Source organism: Cricetulus griseus, chromosome 3 (genome assembly GCF_003668045.3).
Source record: "Cricetulus griseus strain 17A/GY chromosome 3, alternate assembly CriGri-PICRH-1.0, whole genome shotgun sequence".
In the NCBI taxonomy this organism is placed as follows: domain Eukaryota; kingdom Metazoa; phylum Chordata; class Mammalia; order Rodentia; family Cricetidae; genus Cricetulus; species Cricetulus griseus.
This window is the reverse complement of record NC_048596.1, coordinates 253,785,868-253,799,741: the sequence shown is the minus strand read 5'-3', so window position 1 is coordinate 253,799,741 and position 13,874 is coordinate 253,785,868. Positions and strand designations below refer to the sequence as shown.

Genomic DNA, 13,874 nt, shown 5'->3' with positions numbered 1-13,874 from the left:
TGGCAGCCAGTCTGTGATTTTGGCTTCCTCTAGAACCTTTACCAAGCTCCTTGCTTTAATTCCTAGTGTCCTGCAATGGCCCCTTTCAAATAGATGAGAAACTGCATATGATGGTGTTAGCCTGTTATCCCAAGTACAGAGGAGGCTGAAACAGGAGGACCATAAGTTCAAGACCAGCCTGTACTAAGGAGACCTTGTCTCCAAAAACAAAACAAACAAAACCCCAAAAATAACAACACAGAAAAAAATTTTCACCTATTTTGGGGTCGAGGTTTTGTTAGGTATGTGTGTGTGTGTGTGTGTGTGTGTGTGTGTTATGTGTCAAATTAAGTGGCTTTAGTTACATTCACAATCTTTAGTTACTATTATTACCGATTTCCAAAACTTTTGCACAACTCCAAACAAAAACTCTTTTTCCATTCCATAGCTTGGATCTTGTAGGTCCCTAAAGGCCCACACGCTGAGGGTTTGTTCTCCAGGCCATGGCACTTTTGGAGGTGCTGGAAGCTGTAGGAGGTACCTGTGGGAAGAAGTTGGCTCATTGGGGATATGCCACTGAAGGGAAGTGGGTACTCTGGCACTGTCTCCTCTCTCTTTGGTCCTGTGCCTCTATGAGATGAATCAGGCTCCTCCACATGCACTCTCTGCCAAGATAATTAATCTTTCCACAGGTCAGAAAGCAAAGGGAGACAGCTAATCTTGAGCTAAAACCTCTGAAACCATCAGCAAAATGGAACTCTTTCTACCTTACTTGAGTTATCTCAGAGTCCTATACCATTAAATAATAACTCACCATTCTTCCTTCCTCTAATCCTCTTGGTGTTCTAGTTTCTTTTCTGTGATAGATAGCTGGAAAAAAAAAAGCAGGGAGAAAGGATTTATTTTAGCTAGCAATCCGGGTTACAGTATATCATAGCAGGGAAGTCAAGGCAACGGGAAAGAGAACAGCTAGTCACATTACATCACAGTCAAGAACACACACAGAGAGATGCATGCTTACACTTAGTACATAGCTAGTTTTCTCTGCCTTTCTAAAGTCAGGGGCCCAAAGCCAGAGAGTAGTGCTGCCCACATTCAGGCTGGGTTTATCCACATTAGTTAGGGTAATCAAGAGAATCTCCCACAGACATGCCCACAGGCTAATCTGATCTAGACAATCCCTCATTGAGACTGTCTACCCAAGTGATTGTATCAAGTTGGTAGTGAAAGCCAAGCGTCACACCTGGTGACTTCTAGTCTACTTTCTGTTTCCAATGACTTGTATATTGTTTTTAAAACGAGTGTGATATTTTCACTTAGCTTACTTACTTTGATAATCTGGTTGCCAAAATTCATCCATAATATAGGAAATACCAGAACTTCATTCTTTTCTATAGATGAATAATATATATATATATATATATATATATATATATGTGTGTGTGTGTGTGTGTGTGTGTGTGTGTGTATACACTATACTTTGTTTAGCCAATTATATGTTGATAGACAAGATGCTTTATTATTTTGAATAATTCTGTGTTGACTATTAATGTATGCTTACCTACTTGAGTTCCTATATTCAGTCCTTTTGTGTATGTACCTAGGTGTCCCGCGCCCGCTCTGTATTCCTCGCCAGCAAGAAATACACGCAGGACACTCGGATCCTTCTGCAGACAAGCTTTAATGCATTTTACCAGAGTGGAGACTGAGCAGAGACTGAGCAGAGACATTGCATTAAGAAAACCATCCCTTATAAAAAGCTGACCAGCCGCCTGGGACGTATTACCCTATGAATGGCTTCAGCTCCTCAGGCTAAAATGAGCCACGGGATAGGCAGAGATCAAAGGAATGGAGATTACCCAGCGCCTGTGAAGTAATTCACACCTTGGTGTCTTCAGGCAACATTATAATGCAGGAACCGGCTTCCTACACCTAGGAATGGAATTGTTGGGTCATATGGCACATCTATTTATCATTTTAAGGAATAACTACTGGCAACAACATTTTAAATTTCTGCCCTCATTTAGTTAAGCAGTGTTTATACTCTTAAAGGTTTTTTTCTTTTTTTCTTTTTTTTTTTTTTGTGTGTACGTGTGTTCCTGTATGAGTTTATGATACCATGTTACCTGCAGTAGCCAAAAGAGGGAGTTGGATCTGCTGGTACTGGAATTATAGCCAGTTGTAAGCCACCTAAAGTGGGTCCTGGGATTCAAACCCATGTTCTCTACAAGAGCAAGTGTTTTTAACCTCTGAGCCATCTCTCCAGCTCCTGTTTTGGACTCTTGATAACATCTTACCTTTGTTAATTTCTCTCCAGTTGGTGCACCTCCAGGTTTGTATTGCTCTTCGTTTGGAGGCTCTTTTGAACTATTTAGGTGCTGTTGAACCATCTGGGATTGTATTTGTTTCTTTTCTCACTGTATATGTATAAAGTACATGAAGACAATATAAGAGATTTGGGGCTCACAGTTTAAGAAGGGAGATGTAGTAGCTAATCACATTGTTTCCACAGTTATGAGGCAGAGAGATGACAGGAAATGGGGATAGGTTATACACCCTCAAGGCCAACCCCTACTGATCAACTTCCTTCTGTAAGGTTCTCCTTCCTAAAGTTTTCACAGTCCTCCAACACCAAGTGATAAACATTTGAGCCTAGGGGGAAATTTCACATTTAAACCACACAAGGCTTTTATCATGCTGGGGTTCTGTTATTTGGGTTTCTGCCACATGATGAGAAAGGCTGAAGTGAGTTGTAGTCTTCTGTTTGTTTTGTTTTGTTTTTTTTTTTTTAATTGAATCCAAACACAGAGAACACAGAGAAACAAAGATATTGAGGACATACCCATTGTAATCTGATAATCATAAAAACATAGCAATCATCTAATAGAAATTTTAATCTTATTTCCAGGGTTAACATTGTGATGTGGCAGATATTTGCCACTTTCCTCATTAATATTGATCAGCAGCTGACACAAATCATTCCCTCAGGACGGAAGCTGAAAATTAACTTCAGTTAGTTAACATTTTAGTTAGTTCCGGCTAAAGTGAAATCCTCCAATAACCGCTTTTTCTTTGGACCCAAATTCAACAGTTAACTGTTAATTTCCTGCCTTCTGAAAGGAGAAGTATTGGCTCAGGACCCACAAGACCAAGTTGTCAGAACAAAGATTTATTTGCCCCAGCCGGACAGAGGGCAGGGAGAAGAGGCAGATGGGAAGCAGAGGACTAGGAAGAAGGGGGAGGAAGAAGGGAAGGGGGCAGAGGGAGGCGTCCTCGAGGACAGAGGACTGCCTCTGGATAAAGAGGAGACATGCATCAGAAAACAGCAGGTTATAACGATACAAGGGGAAATTCCCTGTGTTAGGATGGGTATTTAATTTTAACTGGTGTTAATTGGGTGAGCCAAAGGGGGCTTCTGATTGCTAGACTTCAGTACCTAATAGCTGAACCTTGGTAGTCAGTCTCAGGAGGAGGAAGTGGCCAAATAAGGGACTAGGCCAGGAAAGTAATCTAACAATTTTTAGCAAGACTGAGGGAATTGGAGAGAGGGCAAGGCCTGCCAGAGCCACATGCTCAGAGTGGGCTAGGATCCCTTCTAGAACAATTAACAGTTAACTGTTTTTGTTTTGCTTTGGTTTTGTTCTTTTATGGAATATTTTTTTTCTTCTGTGTGAGTGCATGTCCATGTACAGCTAAAGGTCAACACTGGATGTCTTCCTCAATCATGCCCACCTTATATTTTGAGACAGGCTTCTCAATGAACAAGGAACTTGGAATGCATTTACCTCAGCTAGGCTAGGGCTAGTCTGCCTTACCTCTCCCCAGTCCTGAGATTACAGGTGAGTGCCACCACAATGGCAGCTTTTCTTGGTGCTAGAGATCAAAGTCAGATCCTCATGCTTACACACTAACCCAGCCAAGTCTACATAGTAAGACTGTCTCCAAAATACCTAATTAGAGCCGTAGTGGCACAGGCCTTTAATCCCAGCCCTTGGGAGGCAGAAGCAGGCAGATCTCTGTGAGTTCCACTGGGAGGCAGAAGCAGGCAGATCTCTGTGAGTTCCACTGGGAGGCAGAAGCAGGCAGATCTCTGTGAGTTCCAGGCCATTCTGGTCTACAGATTGAGTTCCAGGACAGGCTCCAAAGCTACACAGAGAAACCCTGTCTTGAAAAAAACAAACCCAAATTAAATAACACCCCCAAACTCTGACCTTATGTCAGTATCCCAAGGATGGATTTAATGGGTCAGTGGATAATATGATTAGTATTTAAATAATTATTTTTATTTTATGTGTATGAGTGTTTATCCTGCATGAATGTAGGTACACCACATGCGTGAAGCTGCAGGTGGTAAATCATCTTCTGGTTGCTGAGAATTGAACCTGAGTCCTCTGGAAAATCTGCCAACGCTGTTCCCTGCTGAGCCATGTCTCCAGCCTAGGATGGTTAGTCTTGATTGTCAGTTTGCTTGGTTCTGAAATCAACTGAAAGACACCTCTGAGCAGATCTGTGAGAACATTTCCAGAAGAGTTAACTGAGGGGAGAAGACTTCCCTAGACTGAGTGGCACTTTCCACAGAGCTCAGAAGTAAAGAGGTCCAAGGAAAGGCTTGCTGGAGTGCGTTTATTTCCATTGTCACTGCTGCCACCACTTTTCCCTGACATTCAAAGATTCTCTGGGGATTTCTGAGGCTTTCAGTGTCATATTGAGACTGTTGAGGAACTAGACTCATGGACTGAACAGCTACGAGGTTCTCCAATGTTTTCAGTGTATAGACAACAATCTTTGGATGACAAGCTTTATTTCGTAAATGAATTAAATAAATCCCCTTAGCACTGTAGGTCCTGTTTCTCAGGAAAACCCTGCCTAGTTAACTGGATCTCTTTGTTCCTATTTCTAGTATCCACACAGAATAAATCTTTCTCTGTTTTGCACTATTTGTTATCTCTTTGATTGGTCTATTGAAGATAGATGGTTGAGCCTAACTTGTTAGGGCTGCTAAGCTGAGGCTTTGACCCCAAAAACTCCAGTAGCAAGCTGAGCATGTGACTGACAAAGGTTGTATCTGCTGTCTGTGTCCTCCACCGCTCCACACACACACACTCTGAGCCAGACTTCCTGATCCAAGAGACCTGCAGGTAGCTAGCTAGCATTTTGCTTTTTACAAGAGGGTGAGTCCCCCTCTCTCTTCAGTTTTGTTTTGTAAAATTTCCCTTTAAAGTCAGATTAGCCATGCCTCAGGACTCAGTGTGATAAGACCAAGACTCACCCCTGGCAACCAGCGAGCCCCCCCCCTCCCAGATACACTCTGTCCCTCACACTCTCCTAGGAACTTCATACAGGGAACTCAGGGAAGAATTAAAAATTATGGTCCTATTCTGCAGAAGACAGACTTTCCTTCACTAGGTGGCACCATTTGATACATATCCTCTTGCCTATGTCTAAACTGTCCCAAATAACCCAAGTTAGGATGATTTAGCTATGATTCCTTGACCTTCAAGTAATTTCAAGGGCTCACTTTTGATTTGATCTGGCAGAATATTTATATCCCCCCAACTGTTTACTGCATGCATTGAAGGGAATAGAATATACCCTTCTCAGATCTCTGAAGTATTAATGGTTGTCAGCTTGACAGCATCAGACAGTCAGATCCACTATAGACTATAGTCAGCATGTTAGCTGGTAAAATAATGACTATCTACTGTTCAGGCACAAGCTCAAGGTTTTTAAGTTTATTTTGGTTGTCATCTAAGTACAAACTTAAAGGGCTTTTCATCAGGCCAAAGGCACCTCTGTCCAATCCATACCTGGCTAACTGGACAGAAGAAAAATGTACATGCTTATAGCCCAAATCTGTAGTTTTTGCTAGGACTCAAATTTATAAATATGTTCCTTCTGTTTGAACAGATATCCAGATATCTGCTTTTTCTACACTGTGGGCTTCAGTAAATAAGTTTTAACCTCTGTTCCTATTTTAAACATGTCTTAAACAGGTTTCTGCTTCTGGCAGACATCTGAGTATCAGTTTCTGACTACAGGCTGTTCTAAGTAGACTGCTAGCCCTGGACTTGCTGTGGATGTGAACCAGTCCAGCTGATGTGGACACCCCCTGTCTCTGCAGCGGAGTCTGCTAACCAAAAGCCCCTGATGGATTCCCCATTGCCTAAATTCCTTTTTTGCTTTTGACTAGCATTTCAACCTTCTGGGGTCCCTAACTTCGTCCCAAAGTCAGCAGGAAGTAGCTTGGGAAAGAATTCGCCGCCCATTTTCCCTGGTTAAAATACTAAGTCAGGAGGGACTCCCTTGCATGGGGATGTCAATATCTATCACTCCCTGATGGGGGCGCTAGTTAACTGGATCTCTTTGTTCCTATTTCTAGTATCCACATAGAATAAATCTTTCTCTGTTTTGCACTATTGGTTATCTCTTTGATTGGTCTATTGAAGATAGATGGTTGAGCCTAATTTGTTAGGGCTGCTAGGCTGAGGCTTTGACCCCAAAAACTCCAGTAGAATTTGGAACTCCAAAATTCCAAATTCTTTTTTGGAATTTCCAAAAAAGAAAATGGGGGAATGAAGGGACCAGCTCCCCATTTCGGCAGCCATGACAGTGACACGTGCTTTTTGACCTTGTCTTAGTCACTAGAGGTTAGGTGCCTGCCTCGTGACAAGGAACCAATCAGAAGTTAGCTGGTGGTGCTAGGCTTTATGGCTCTGGGTGTACTTTACGGACAAGTGCACAGCAATGACGCAGAGTATAGCAACCACCCTGGGAGGGCCTATGGGCCATAACAACCAGTTGGCCAACACAGGGCAAACCCTCCAAGGCTGGAGGCACACCAATAGTGAGCCTGTGTGTACCCCTAGACACTCCCCTTACGCTGCCCTACAAGATCTCTTGGGAGGCCCTAGGTCTTATCTTTGCGAGCCATCCACCATGGCGGGTGGGTAAAAGACCCGAGCTAACATGGGGTTAGCTCGTTAAATTACAATAAAGCCTCATGCAGTTTGCATCAAGCTCTCGAATCTGCCTGGTGGGGGTGACCGAAGTCGTGGCCTGGGACCCCGGATACCGAGTTTTCCGGGGGTCTAACAGCATGTCTTATCTTCATTGTGAGCTTGGGCTGATGGGGCTGAATCTCTCCGTTCTAGCCTGGCCAGCTCCATTGTCTAGCCTGACATGGAACCCTGCAGGTCTTATCAGGCCACTTACATAAAGAAATGATCAGGAAAGGTCCTACTGAGATTGTGTAATTGTCTGTCTACTGGATGGAATGAAAAAAAGCCATTATAAAACGCCTTAATTTTAGTAAGCTAAGTCACTGAAAACCCAGCTCTCTTTCAGTTTATGCTGGCTGAAACCACACCCAAATACATATATCTGGATCCCGAGGGTGCCAAGCCATTCTTGGCAGGAGGCTTTATAAGCCAAGTCCCTCTGATACTGGGCAAAAGCTTCAAAAGTAGATCAAGGAGACCTAGATTCCTTTGACTGCTTTACTAGCTGTGTACGTCAAGGTCTTTGGTGACCAGGAGGTGACCTCAAGAGCCAACCGGAAGGGCCAAACTGGGCAAGGACAGAGATAAAAAAAACAAACCCAGTTCATGTCGGACACCACCGCATCCCTTTCCTACTCAGGAAACCCTAGAGTTCCATCTAGTGGTGATTCATACTAAGGCTGGGCAGTCTTATACCAATTGTTTGGGTTTCTCTGTCCCACACTAGAGGAAGAATTGTCTTTGGGCCACACATTAAATACAAAATGTACAAATGCAATTGTACAAATACAAAAGCTGATGAGAAAAAGGGGGCCTATGTATTATTTTCCTACACATCACCACCACTGCAGAGAAGGAAAAAGTCCTCACATAACAATCGTAATCATGCCGTACCTGTTCATAACTATCTTAAAATCACTGAGCAGAGCTGAGCATGGTGGAGCATGCCTTTAATCCCAGAACTTGGGAGGCAAAGGCAGGCTGATTGTTGAGTTTGAGGCTAGACTAGGCTATAGAGTGTGTTCCAAGACAGCCAGGGTTACACAAAGAAACCAGTCTTAAAAATAAAGTCACTAAGCAGGTCCAAGGATTTCATCCCCCACCCCCACCCCAGTGAACATATGTAAGAAATAAAAGTTCACTTTTTTTTTCATGACTATTTTGAATGTAAGTAAAACAAGGAGACAAAGAGGGCAACAACCTAGTGTGCTGTTTGACATTGCACTTGGGGATCTAATGCCTTAACAGCTGCTTTGATGGAAAGTATAATAGTTGTGACTCTGAGTTCACAGGTGCTTGCCAGGTAGTTTGGTTCTAATTTTACTAGATGTACTCCGTTCTTAAAAATACCTCCCCAGCCAGGTGGTGGTGGCAGATGCCTTCAGTCCCAGAACTGAAGTCCCAGGCAGATCAATGAGTTCAAGGCCAGCCTGCAGAGCTAGTTCCAGGACAGCCAGGGATACACAGTTTTGTTTGTAAAAAAACAAAAACAAAACAAAACAAAACTTAAAAACTTGCTCACTAAGCAATGACATAAATAGATCATGATTGGGAATGGAGGGATATTTGTGTCTGGAAAGACAGGATCCAAAAAAAGCTGAGTAAAGACATTTAACTTTTTTTTTTTTTTTTTTTAGGTTAAATGTCACATTGCATCTTTGTTCATTCTGCTTGAAAATTGGTATGTAACATATTTATGTGGACTGAAAATGGAATTGGAAACATAAAATTTGATTATATTCCTAGAAATCTTGAAATTCGTTTTCAAATTATGGTTACACATTGAAAAATGGGGCTACATGTTTTCACTGTTCACAGGGATGTGTTTAGCCAACATGTTGAAATATATACAATTGCTGGCCTAAATTTGAGCCTGCCATGATCTTAGCTTTATTTGGAGCAATGTTATGATTTGAAATGTAAGTATTGATAAATTGATTTTCACCTTGAAGGTGCATGTTTAACTCACTTAAATGAGTAGTTGAATCTACTAAACAGGCTAAACCTGTAAACCAATGTTTCAGGTGTATTTTATCATGTGGGTATGGGTGTTTTGCCTACATGTGTATCACCATGTACATGCCTTGTGCCCAACATAGCCAAAAGAGTGCGACAGATTCCCTGAAACTGGAACTACCGACAACTGTGAACTGCTATGTGGGCACTGGGAATCAAACCCAGGCTCTTTGCAAGAACAGCAAGTGTTCTTAGCTGCTGAGTCATCATCTCAGCTCTGCTTCTGAATTTCAAGGGTGGTCTTGGCAGTTGTCTTTGGCTGATGTATGCTTCTCTGTCTAGACTTATCTCCCAGTAGGGAGAGGCAGGAGACCAGGCATATACTCTTGGGACCATTGGGAAAGGAAAAGGAGAAACTGAATCTGATTTCTCAAGGCTTCCTTCATCTCCTGTAGAAATCTGACCATCATCTCCAGTTGTTCAAGGAAAGAATAACAGCACATGGGGGCCTTTGTTAAGAGAGACAGAAAAACTGAGAAGCATCCTGTGTTTGCCTCTCTCTCTGGCTGGCTCACCAGGTGTTACAGGCATCTGATCTGAGTCCCAGGCCACAAGCTGAAGAGAATCTTGTGTGCTGCAGGAAAGAATTAGACCAGAGACATGGCTAGATACAGAAACAGAGACAGTGAGAAAGAGAAAGTGCTCCAGAGAATGTGAGTGCTGCTAGTGAGCCAAGCCCCTCCCCACAAAGCACCGGTCATTTACATAGCCCCCACCTGTCTCACATTTGTGTGTTGTACTTTTCTTGACTATGAAGTTCAGGTCAAGCAGCCTTTGCAGTCTTTCCTGTCAGCTGGGTTCTTTCATGTGTTAGTCTTGATGCATCTTTCTCCGGTCACTCTTCCCCTGCCCCACTGGTACTCTGCTTAGGGTGTCTCCTCACCCTCACTGTTGCAATAGCTGTTGTCACTGCTGTTACACACCTCTTATCCTGCCTTCCTGGAATCACCACATGGTGTCGCTGTTAGGACTCTTAACCCTCCTAGTCCTGTTACCTCCCTTTACCACCTTCTCAAATACATCTGTGATCCACTCAAGCAACACTTTCCCTTGCTGACTTTGACAACTTTTAACACCCAATGGACTCTAGCAGTTATTCAGCTTCTTCATTGACATGAACCCAATGCTGTATCCCTCCATATACATATCCAGTGAACCCTTCTAGAGTGAATCTAAACATATATTTTGTTTCCTTACATATCTCCTTGCTCCCCAGTTGAGGGTATAGTCTTGCAGCTATTGGTCTCCTAAGTATGGCAGCCTAGGGTCTTACTTGCCTCACTGGAGTGCTGTGCTTTGTCTGGATCAGTCAAGTGGAAATAGTGCACTATGTAGTTGAAAGTCCAAAAGCCCAACATTATTTTAGAGGGACAGTCTCTGAGAGCTGGCTCCTATGGGAAGCCATAGGGGACTGGCTGTCCTGGTTAGTGTCTCACCTAGATCTATTTTCTGGCATAATTCTCCCTTTTTGGCCCTTGGTTGCTTAATCTTCTAATGTGATTGATATCTTCCAAATCACAGAGCATTAAGCTCTAGATGGGTTTTAGTCTCCTGTGTCCTGGAGACTATAACAGCCGGGTTCCACCCAGCTTATTCGTTTGATCAGTGCTGGGAAGGAAGCATGTGGATTAAGAAATGGCAGATAGAAAAATTATAGATACTAAAGAAAAGACAGAGACACAGGATAGAGTCGGGAGGGCATCTCCAGTGAATACTGGAGGAAAATCCCCAAGTTTATTACACACAGTCTTTATACACCCCAGTCAAAAGTGGGAGAAGGCAAAGGGATTTCCTTGCCAAGATACAAACAACAAGCAAGCATAATTACCTTCTTAATACCCAAAACATCAAGTAACCACACCCTAAATCAAGTGTCCTGTTGTCTAAGCAAGATACTCAATAACCATACCTTAGGCTAAGTTGTTATAGTAAGACATCCATTAGTTACTTCTTAGGCCAAATATCCTGTTGTTTAACCTTGAGAGAGCAACAATGGATTTGGACTCTGTGACACCTTAAGTCCAGGTGAAGTGGAGCTTTTTCTTTGGGCCCCAACATTTAGGGATATCACCGTTACCATCAGCTTCAGTGCAGGCCTCACACCCCTGAAAATATGTCACAGTGCTGTCTGTGATAACCACCCTTTCCCCTCTCTAAAATGCAACGCAAACCTTCCATGCCTCAAGATCCTACACCCCAATGGCAGAGCAACAATGTCAGTCAGGCCTTCAACTTCCCTTCTCAGCTCTGAAGCAGGCCCCAGAAGAAAGATGACCTTGATGTCGAGTCAGTGATTTGACCTTGCTATTTGTCAGGATAGTGATATGGATACTTCCTGTCTATTAAGATATGACATCACACAAATGGCCCATGAACTAAGACCAGATAACTTCCCCCACTGAGAATTTTCTTTCTGTGTTTTTGTTTCTCCTGTAATACACATTCTTTATTAAGCTTCATATAAATTCTGATTGGGTAAAAATATTTTAACCCTACACCATCAATTGTTACCTATAGCCTGTCACCCAGCAGGCACAGAAAGGGAGACCTCTAGATTTGAGTTCTGTTTTACCAGTTGAACAATAGAACTTTACCCTATTGGACTCACTTTGAGAACAGAATATTGAAGTAATTGAACAGTAAGACCTTCTAGAATGCTCGGAGGTTTTTAAGGATTCACAATTAACATTAGATTATTTTCAGGGTTTTTTTTATTTTACATATTTACTTTTGAGAGAAACTCATGTCTCATGTAGCCCTGGCTGGCCTAGAACTGCATATGTAATGGGGATGGCCTTGAATTTTAGATTCTACTCCCTCTACCTGAGTGCTGAGTATGCAGGCTTGCACACTTCCCCAGGTTTTATATGATTAAAGTCGGGGTTCAGTGCAAGGAAAATGAGCACTTTTCCAATGGACATACATCCTCAGCTCATTTTGTGTCATGTAAAAACTATAAAAATACCCTAAGGTTGAGTGAAGGGCTCAAATGACTAATGAAACATTGGGATGACAACAGAAAACAAGGCTTCAGGACTCTGCCAGTGCAGACTAGATAAACTGCCCAGTGAAAGTGACTGTGTGTATATATTGCTGCACCAGCAGATATGTGCTTTGGTTAGGTTCCTTAGTTGCTGAGCCAGGAACACAATGTAAGCCACACCCTGTGTCCTGGCAGACTGGTCATCTTAGGTTACGTTGTTACTTGACCTTTTTCTATCAACTCCACCCCAACCCCACCCACCCTTGCCCAGCCTGAGCTCCACATAGTTTATTCTCTCAGCAGTCCAGGCCACAAACCCTCAGCCAGGCCCTGAGGAAATTACCTCTGAGCCACAACCCATTGAGTCCCAGGCCTACCTTACTCCTGTCCTGTCCCTCCTCCCTTGTCCTACCTTCACACTGACTCCTAACCTCTTGTCAGAATTGCTGGCCTCTAAGGTCTCAACCGTCCGAGTACGTGACTTCACCCCATCTGAACCTCAGCCTGGGGATGCCCTGGCCTCTAGCACAGATTCCGTTCCCAGGCATGCGGGGCCTTGAGGGATGGCTGTGCTGGTGAGTGAGAGTTTCTGCCTAGGGTGCAGCCAGTGAGTCATGGTCTTGGGTGTCACTCTCTGGTGCAGTAAGTGGGGACTCCTATCTGGCTGGGCTCAGGGACAACTGGGAGGAAGAGACACTCCAGAAGTGGGTGGAGCGAAGGGACCTGAACTTTTCTCAAGTCGCTGGCACCCTTGGGCACTCTAAGCAATAGGTTTGGGTGCTGTCACACATATGTCATATTCCTTCAGTGATCTGGAATCATGACTGTCCTTGTCCTGGCTCTTTTCAGAGCAAGACAGTTCCTCTTGTTGATTCATCATGATTTGTCTCTGACTCACCAGTCATTTCCTGTGTCCAGGAACATGGCATTGCCATCCTGACCTTGCCACCCTGCACTGCTTTCCACAAAAGTCACAGGTCCCCTCCAGCGCCAGCAGATTCAACACTTGTTCAAATTCACTGGCCCAGCCAGTGTATTCCTGCTCTCAGCCAGACTACACCAGCCTCAGTCTCCTTCCTGCCCTTTTCCCCAACCCTGGTGCTTCAGGCCTATTCATAGAGAATCTTAGCATATGACTCTACTTCCCTCCCATTTGTTACCCCATAAAATCCACTCACACCTCTGTCCTCGAAGGAGACCAAACTGCCCCTCCCCATTCTTCTTCTATTTGAAGGTCTCTCTGCATAGACTTGGCTCTCCTGGAACTCACTATGTAGACCAGACTTGCCTTGAACTCATAGAGATCCACTTGCCTCTGCCTCCTGAGTGCTGGGATTAAAGGCATTCACTACTATGACTAACTCTCTAGCTTGCTTTTTGTTGATGTGATAAACTTCAGAATCAAAAGGAGCTGTATATGCCCTCCTGTGTGTCATTTCTTCAGCTCGTCCTCATTCTTCAGTTCTCAGTTCTAGTGTTAAGGACTCTGACACCCCTTTTGGCCCATATTCCCAAAGGCAAGCTTACTGTTCCTGCTTCTACTTGTTCTTGTCCCTTATATTCAGCACTGGTACTACACATACCGTATTTCATCTGTTCACACATCTGTACTGAGGCCAGAGACTGTGTTTTCTCTCTTTCTGTCTCCAACTGGCTCCTGGCCCATTCAGTAAGTAAAATAAATCTGTGGAACAAATGAAACAATTAAACCATGTGTGGCAAATCACTGGCACCATTTCCCCAATTCTAGACAGTCCATACAATAAAGTCATCAAAGCTGATGACCAAACATCAAACTATCCAAATATTAGGATGTAAATGTTCTAAAGGACTTTGGCTATGACATTATATACTTATCTCACAGGCTAGGAAATACCCCTGTCCTTGTGAAGGTCTAA

At 43.4% G+C, this 13,874-nt stretch overlaps 1 long non-coding RNA gene across 1 annotated transcript; it reads left to right on the top strand.

The window, feature by feature from the left end:
* Positions 1–1,785: 1,785 nt before the first annotated feature.
* Positions 1,786–4,916, top strand: LOC113834998. Its single transcript, XR_004769372.1, has 2 exons — positions 1,786–2,311; positions 4,302–4,916. It is a non-coding gene; the product is annotated as an uncharacterized LOC113834998 (long non-coding RNA).
* The last annotated feature ends 8,958 nt before the right edge of the window (positions 4,917–13,874 follow it).